The following is a 9,500-nucleotide window of genomic DNA, read 5'->3' as shown; positions in this document are numbered from 1 at the left end:
AATGTCATCACAAGTATTATTTATAGTCGAAATATTAGTTTTAATCTCAAGTTTGAGATTCTTATAGTATCCGTCCCGAAATCTAAAGACGTAAATACATATTGATTTGAAACAAAATACATAGAAACACACTACTACACTAGTGGTACTTATGCATACAAGAATCGCGAGAAAGCATCAGGATGTGAAACGTAATTACATACTCAAACAACTCCGGCGCGACCCTACATATGACAATAACTATATGTACTCCCTCCGTTTTCTTTTTAATGGTTACACTTTGCTTTTCACGATCTCAAATACACATGTTTGACCAATAATTTTATCCAATTACATATGAAATTTATAAAAAAATGATATTTTAAAAATACATATTAATAGGAATTCAATAATATCTCAAACATATTATTTTGATGGTTATAATAGCGGGAATTAATTACAATCAAAATTTATGAAATTTAACCATAAAAGTTAAAGTGTAACCATCATTTAAAAACACGGAGGGAGTATGATGTATGCATTTGTCTAATCTAATTGTGTCCTGTCTTCACCAAATTTGACTTTGATTTTTCCCAATTCGGCGGTAGTTTTTTAGGTGCTTAACCAAATAGTGTAATGTGCCTGAGAAAGATGAATCTAAAAATCCTGGAAAATACTCATTATGGTTGTTGATGAAGTCGAGGTTGTGTCAAATTTAGTCTTTGTTTATGATGAGTAAAGGGGCTTGCGCTATGTTGAAACATGAGAGACTGTTAGGGTTTGTTAAGCCATAAAATGTGATTGGCCTAATATCTTATAATTAGGTTGTATATATTCAACTCTTGACAGTAATACAAACTAAGGAAAACACTTTCCTATCATGATTGATTGGTTCAATAATGTATGCTATGATATGTACACGCCCGGATGTTGCGTACGCACTTAGTGCTACGAGTAGATACCAGTCAGACCCAGGAAAGACACATTGGACTGATGCCAAGAATATTCTGAAGTACCCTAAAAGGCACAAAGATGATTTCCTGGTCTATGGTGGAGATGATGAATTATTTGTTAAAGGCTATACGGACGCAAGTTTCCAAACCGACAAAGATGATTTCAGATCACAGTCTGGGTTTGTCTTCTGCCTCAACGGAGGTGCAGTAAGCTGGAAAAGTGCTAAACAGAGCACCATTGCGGATTCTACAACTGAAGCGGAGTACATTGTTGTACATGAAGCAGCAAAGGAAGCTATTTGGCTAAGGAAGTTCATAGGGGAACTTGGTGTACGTAGTCCCCTCCATTAAAGGACCAATAGCTCTATATTGTGACAATAATGGAGCTATTGCACAGGCAAAGGAGCCCATACAACACCAGAGAGTCAAGCATGTACTTCGTAGATTTCACCTTCTACGAGAGTTCGTTGAAAGAAAAGAAGTCGAGATAAGCAAGATTGGAACTGACGATAGCATCTCAGATCCATTAACTAAATTAACCTCTGCCGCAAGTGAAGCACAACTCGCACACTGCACCTATGGGAATCAAACATGTTGGAGAATGGCTTTGATGTCCTTAATAAATGTTTTAAAGTTTTAGAGTTTAATACTTTGTAAAACGTTTTGGTTAACCATTCACATAAATGAATAGAATTAATTTTTCAATTTAATTTTGTGGTTTATTAAATGATGAGTCCTTTCAATTTGACGATATATTCAAGATAGACTATCAGGACCAGTCCTGTGACTAAGAAATGTCTATCAAATGAACTTGAATGTCAAAAGTTGAAAATGGTCCCTGGTCGGAAGTTTTCTATAAAGGTGGACGCATAGAAAACTCTAAACGACTAGAGTGCAAGATGACTAGTAGTTCTGTTTCTTGAAATATGTGGACATGGCTATGTTGCAATCATTAGCATAGATACTTACTTGAAAATATTAGTATCAGACAGACCTATGAAACTTTACTGTAAGAGATGAAAATCTGTCATAAGTAAATTTCATTACATTATTAGACACTAATCCTCAATACCTGAGTGATTTGAAATTACTTGTTTGAGAACTGGTTACTTTGACGTTGGCAAGCGTCGCACCGTTAAAGGAGACTATAATGGCAACGCTCAGGTAATCACCTATCAAACGAAGTCTAACCTCAAGATCACAAGATTGGGATTGTCCTCCCATAAATCGGGATGAGATGCTAAAAGTTGAACAAGGCCACCCGGAGAGCTAGAAACTGAAAAATGAATGGTCGTGCTCAGATGAATCATAGGCTATGATTATCTGTTTATTTGATCAGTTGAACTCTTAAATAGACAAATACCTCTGGACATAATAAGGATGACTACTCTTACCTTATGTTCATGAGCAGGCATCAAGCGACAAAAGAATTCGGAAATGCACACTTGTCCTTAGGGATTAGGAATTAGGAAATGCACACTTGTCCTAAGGAATTGGGGACAAGTGGGAGACTGAAGGAAATAATGCCCTTGGTCCAAGTATGCATTTAATGCTAAGTCTAATAAATGTGGTTCAGTATTAATTAAAAAGTTAATAAATTCAGTGAGATCAAGTGAATTGAATGCCTAGCTAGAGGCCGCTTCAGTTCAAGTGTAATTAATCCACAACTTACTCTTGACTGAACCCTTAGGGTCACAAAAATAGTACGTGAACAAATCAAGAATTTAAGTGAATATATTTATTCATTAAGTACTCCATTTATGAACATTCGGAAACGAAGGATCTCGGTTCCAGTGGGAGCTTAAATCGTCAAAAGGGAAAATAAAGAACACTCCGGAAATGATGATATTGCCGGAAACGGAAATATGGTTCGTGACGGAAATCTAAATATTATCCAAGTTGTAGATGTTGCCGGAAACGGAAACATGGCTCGTATCGGAAAATATTATCGGAAATAGAAATATTGCCGGAATCGGAAGTATTGTCGGAAACAGAAATATTACCGGAATTGGAAATATTATCGGAAAAGGAAATTATTTCCGGAATCGGAAATATTAACGGAAACGTAAATATTAGTTCGAAACGGAAATGAATTCCGGAATCGGAAAACGGATCGGAAGCTCGACGAGCGACAAGTCGGCAAGCGAGCCGGCCCATCACTCGACAAGCAAGGCAGCAGCCATGGGCCGCGCCCAGCTACAAGCAAGGCAGCAGCCTCATGGGCCACGCCAAGCTGCAAGCAAGGCAGCAGCTTATAGGTCGCGCCAAGCCTGTGGCAAGGCAGTAGCGCATGGGCTTCGCCCAGCCAGCGAGCAGCGTGTGCAAGGCCTGCCGAGGCGTGGGCCGCAGCGCACTGGGCCGAAGCAGCACGCACACCAACGTGGCCCTTGTGGCTGCGTTGGGTTGTTTCGTCTTGGGCTCCAAGAAATATCTAATTGCTTAATTCCCAAGTAACCTTGGATTAAGTATTCCTAGTCTTACTAGAATTTAAATAATTAGGAGTTTAATTAATGTTGCAATTCTAATTGAATAAGAATTTCAATCCTAGTAGGGTTGGTAATTCTATTCCTAACAAGACTCAAATTCCTTATTTCCTACACTATAAATATGAGGCTAGGCCCTCAGAATTATATACATCAATTGAATTGAAATCATATTCTTTATTCCCATTGTGTTCAAGGGAGAACATAATACAAGCCTAACCCAAATACATAAAACCTTAAGTAAAATCCTAGTTGGTTGAACCTAAGGCGGATCTGAACGTGCTGTGGACTTTCTACGGAGGGGCAACGTTTGGGGCTCTAAAGACTTGTTCTTGTTCGGTTCGGGAGCAGCTAGGGAAGGCACGCATCGCATTGTATGTCACCTAAATTATGCTAATTGACTATGTGGCAATTAATTTGGATTCTGGATTTATGGTTTTTCCGCATGAATTATATTGTTGTATTATTCATAACCTAATAGTAATGGCAGGCCTTGAGCAAAGGACTTTAATGAGTCCATGAAACATCTCGGTTGGCAGAAGGCGATGTAAAAAGAAATAGATGCACTGGAGGATAATGAAACATTGGTAATGGAACCGCTACCTCCGGTAAAGAAAGCTCTTGGGTGTCGGTGGGTCTATAAAATGAAGTTTTATGCATACGGGAAGATAAAACGTCTTAAAGCTAGACTAGTCATCTTTGGGAATCATCAGGTCTAGGGGATCGATTATAATGAGACGTTCGCTCCGGTAGCTAAAATGGTCACCGTTCGTGCTTTCCTGGTCATTGCCGCTGCTAAGAACTGGAAATTACACCAGATGGATGTTCTTAATGCATTCTTTCACCGTGATCTTGATGAGGAAGTTTATATGAAACTCCCTCCTTGTTTCGTGGTCATCAACCTGGTATGGTGTGTCGTTTGAATAAATCTTTATATGGGCTACGACGACACCTAGACGTTGGTTTGATAAATTTGTTGGGTCTCTCAAACGGTATGGTCTCTCCCAATAATATTCTGATTACTCTATTTTCACTTTGTCTCAAGTCATTGTACATGTTAGTGTGTTGGTCTATGTGGATGATCTGATTATTTCGGGGGAATGATTCAGCCGTGATTGCTTCTTTTAAGAAGTATTTGGGGGACTTTTTTCACATGAAGGACCTGGGGTATATAAATACTTTCTTGGTGTTGAGGTTGCTAGGAGTCCCGAAGGAATTTTTTTGTGCCAACGGAAATATACTTTTGACATTATTGCTGAAGCAGTTGTGCTAGAAGAACGTCCGACTGGGTTCCCAATTGAACAAAATCATACTTAAGCGCTGGCAAATGGTGCGCCTCTTGATGATCCAGAAATGTATAGACGACTTGTCAGTCGTCTGATCTATCTTTCATTTGCTCAACCATATCTAGCTTATATGGATGCAACAACCTCGTCAGGAACACATGGATGCCGCTCATCGTACTGTCCGCTATTTGGAAGGGTGTCCGTGTCAAGGCATTTTATTGCGCGCAGATTACGATATACATTTAACAGGTTGGTGTGATTCAAATCGGGTTAGTTGTATAGGTTGGTTAGTGTTTCTTGGTTCCTCTCCGATCTCTTGAAAGACTAAGAAGCAACATATTGTCTCCCGCTCCTTTATAGAGGTTGAGTATCGCTCCATGGTTGCGATTACATCTGAATTAAAATGGCTAAAAGCCCTGCTCGACGGTTTGGGGGTAGCCCACCCACGTGCCATGACCTTGTTCTGTGACAATAAGTCTGCCTTAAACATTTCCCAAAATCCATTTTTTCACGAACGCATGCAAGAAACATATTAGATAGAGTGTCATTACGTGCGTGACACAATTCAAGAGGGAATTATTGACAATAGTCATGTAACGACTGACGAGCAACTTGCATATATTCTCACCAAAGCCTTGGGGAAGCGACAGTTACTAGTCATATAACGACATACAAATTGGACAGATTTGCATGCTTCAATTTGAGGAGGGGTGTAATATCTTATTCTTAGGTTGTATATATTCAACACTTGATGGTAATACAACCTAAGGAAAACACTTTCCTAACAGGGTTTAATGGATAAGTTTAATCAATAAAGGCATAAGGGTCAAGGGAGATCGATGGGGTCATGTTTCCATAATCGATCTAGAACATAACAACACCTACTTATAAAGTTTTATTGCAAGTTCATGTAGTCATATGTGAGAGTTAGAAGAGATTGACCACAAACAAATACAAATTGATTATAGGTGGAATAGAAATTCGAACATTATATTACACATCAAATCCATTATTCCAAAACACATAATATTGACTGAAAATACATGGAAATTAAACACACTAGCAAGTAGATATATAACAATAATTCACAAAGAACGAATGACATGAAAGAAGAGGAAACATAACATTATTATTCAATCTGAAACCATAATTTTATTGGATGCCGCTGGAGTGTGGAGAACCGGCCATGGTGCCTTGAGCCAGCTGCCGGAATGTTGAACACCGGCCGGAGTAGGCGTTTGGAGGGTTAGTTGTTGCAATCATACCATAAACCCCCAAAATAACTTTCACAACACAAAGCAGGCTGAGTTGGGGTGATGCCTGGCACATTCAATCTTCCAATATGACATTCGTACCCTTCGCAACAGTCACTATTAGTACTACACCCATAACCTCTCAGGGTGCATGATTGCCCTAAAGCCATTTCTGCAAAATTACAACACCAATATTAATAACTAACCTACTTAATACTACCTCTGTTTCAAAATGATTTTTACTGTTATTATTTGCAAAAATATTAAGACAAAAGAGGAATATAGTGTGAAAACTAAAAAGGTAAGTGAATATAAAAAAAATATGGTTAAAATAAGATAAATTTGTAAAAAAAAAAGGTGGATGGGTGGTAAGATAAAAAAAAAAGAATAAAATAAGAGAAAATGAGTGGAAAATTGTAAACGGTGTGGGGGTAATTAAGAAGGGGTAAGATAATAAATTTTCATGTCCAAAAATAGTATAAAGAACAATGTAAACAACATTATGAAACGGACAAAACGAAAAGTGTAAAGATTTTTTAAAGGATGTAATATATAATAATATGTAAGATCGAGTTTAATTGACATTTGTAATAACCTGATGCCATTAGGATTAGCAGTAATCCGAAGATGATTGGCTTCAAATATTTAATCGAGTGAGATGCCATTTTCGTATAGTAATTAACTGCTTTGCTTGTTTGTTTGGAAGATAGTTTAGCAAATAAATAGGAAATTGGTTGGTTCAAAAATGAATGTACATAATTTGCTATTTATATTGTCTTTTTTATACGGTAAGATCAGTCACTTTACTATTGTTTTTAGTTAGCAACTAGTACTGTATTAGAGTAATAATACATACATTATCATGATAAGAAATTAAAACTGTTAATAAACTTGACCGATAATAATGTCCACTTATTTTATCTCCTATATGAATAACAATGTAAGGTATGATGGAAGAGTGGAAGACAATATTTGACATGGTCGCTTAAATATAATTTTGTTTAAAGTTTAAACTACAATCAAATGGTTAAGTGTACGCAATTAACGTGCTAATCCTATCCCATCAAACTATCATATATAGTCTAGGCGTTATTTTTTTTTTTTTTTTTTCAAAACTAAGTCTAGGTCAATTAATAATTTAGCTCAATAATCATCGATGCAAGTTTTCTTCAAAGGAAAATAACCTTCAATGGAATCTTGTTCAATCAAGTTTTCCCTAGCTTTTTGGTGCAAATTTGGAAAGAATATACTTCTTTCGTTCCGGAAATATCGCATCATGGTTGACTTGATGCTTGCTTCAATCCATAAATGAATTTCTTAAGCTTGCATACCTTTTTAGCATTCTTTGGATCCTCAAAACCCTGAGCATGTGTCATAAACACAGTTTCTGTTAAAACGTCGTTTAAGAAAGCAGTTTTGACATTCATTTGCCATATTTTGTAATCATAATATGCAGAGATTGGTAACATTATCCGAATAGGCTTTAGCATTGCAACTGGTGAAAAGGTTTCATCGTAATCCCCACCGTGGAATTGCCTATATCCTTTTCCAACCAATCTAGCTTTGAAAACATCAAGTTTCCCGTCCTTGTCCTTTTTCAACTTGAAAACCCATTTGATTCCTATGGCCTGGTAGCCATCTGGAAAATCGACCAAATCCCAAACTTGGTTTTCAGACATGGAGTCTAATTTAGATTGCATGGCTTCTAGCCATTGCTTGGAGCTAGGGCTCATCATAGCTTGTTTGTAAGTCGTAGGCTCATCTCTTTCCAGCAATAGAATTTCATGGCTTTCATTCATCAAAACACCTACATATCTTTCTGTTTGAGACTTATACCTTTGCGATCTACACGAGGTTACAATTCTAGTTGGTTTTTATTCTCACCAGATACTTCTAAAGATTAATGAGTTTCAACCTGAATGTCATCTTGATCATTCTCTAGAGTTTGTTGTTCGACTTGGAGTTCTTCGAGGTCTACTTTTCTCCCACTTGTCATTTTGGAAATGTGTTATCTTTCCAAAAAGATACCGTCTTGAGCAACAAACACCTTGTTCTCAGATGTATTCTAGAAGTAATACCCCTTTGTTTCCTTCGGGTAGCCCACAAGGATACATTTGTCAGATTTCGGTTGAAGTTTGTCTGAAATTAATCTTTTGACGTATACTTCATAACCTCAAATCTTAAGAAAATACACTTTTGGAGGTTTTCCAGTCCATAGTTCTTATGGAGTCTTTTCATCAGCTTTTGACGGAGCTCTATTTAGTGTGAGTGCAGCTTTGTTTAGTGCATGTCCCCAAAATTCTATTGGAAGTTCGGCTTGACCCATCATTGATCGAACCATGTCTAGCAAGGTCATGTTTCTCCGTTCTGACACACAATTCCATTGTGGTGTTCCAGGAGGAGTCAATTCTGACAATATTCCACAATCTTTCAAATGGTCATCAAATTCATAGCTCAGATATTCACCGCCTCTATCAGCCCGTAGTGCTTTAATATTCTTGCCTAGTTGATTCTCTACTTCACTCTGAAATTCCTTGAATTTTTCAAAGGATTCAGAGTTATGCTTCATTAGGTAGACATAACCTTATCTACCGAAGTCATCAGTGAAAGTGATAAAGTAGTTGAAACCACTTCTAGCATTTGAACTCATTGGCCCACATACATCTGTATGGATTAATCCCAATAGATCACTTGCTCTTTCTCCAACTTTAGAGAAAATATTGCTTTGTCATTTTTCCAAGTAAGCATGGTTCGTATTTGCTAAAATCCTCTAATTCAAATGGCTTTAGAATTCCTTCTTTCTAAAGCTTTTCTATGGTTTCATGTTAATATGGCCTAATCGATAATGCCACAGGGCCCACAGATAGGTGAGATCTGAATCGTTTATTTTGGCCTTTTTAGTATTTATGTTGTGAACTTTTTTGTCGTGATCTAGCATATAAAGTCCATAGACTAACTTTGCACATCCATAAAACATCTCTTTAAAATAAAACGAGCAACTATTGTCTTTTGTTTCAAAGTTAAATCCCTTAGCATCTAAGCAAGAAACAAAAATGATGTTTTTAGTAATACTTGGAACATGGAAACATTCTTCCAGTTCCAAAACTAGCCCATAGGGAAACGAAATATAATAAGTGCCTACAACTAATGCAACAATCCTTGCTCCATTTCCCACTCGTAGGTCGACTTCTCCCTTGCTTAGCTTTCTGCTTCTTCTTAGTCCCTGTGGATTGGAACATAAGTGTGAGCCACAACCTGTATCTAATACCCAAGAAGTTGAAAAGGCAAGTTTACAGTCTATAACGAAAATAACTGAAGATGGAACGACAGTTCTGTTCTTCTGATCTTCCTTTAGCTTCAAGCAATCTCTTTTCCAATTCCCCTTCTTCTTACAGTAGAAGCATACAGATTCAGAAGTGGGTTGGCTCACCTTCTTCTTTTCAGAATTGGTGTCGCCACTATGCTTAGGCGGGCTAACTTTCTTGCCATCTTTCTTAGCATTCCTCTCCTTAACAGATTTCTTGAAGTTTCCCCCACGCACCATAA

At 37.5% G+C, this 9,500-nt stretch overlaps 1 long non-coding RNA gene across 1 annotated transcript; it reads right to left on the bottom strand.

Annotated features, from left to right (window-relative positions):
- Positions 1-5,663: 5,663 nt before the first annotated feature.
- LOC130463839 (uncharacterized) lies at positions 5,664-6,717 on the bottom strand. Its single transcript, XR_008924004.1, has 2 exons — positions 6,550-6,717; positions 5,664-6,126 (listed from the first exon to the last, which is right to left on the bottom strand). It is a non-coding gene; the product is annotated as an uncharacterized lncRNA (long non-coding RNA).
- Positions 6,718-9,500: the final 2,783 nt, after the last annotated feature.

Source organism: Spinacia oleracea, chromosome 6, assembly GCF_020520425.1.
Source record: "Spinacia oleracea cultivar Varoflay chromosome 6, BTI_SOV_V1, whole genome shotgun sequence".
In the NCBI taxonomy this organism is placed as follows: Eukaryota; Viridiplantae; Streptophyta; class Magnoliopsida; order Caryophyllales; family Amaranthaceae; genus Spinacia; species Spinacia oleracea.
This window is presented reverse-complemented; position numbering and strand designations above follow the sequence as displayed.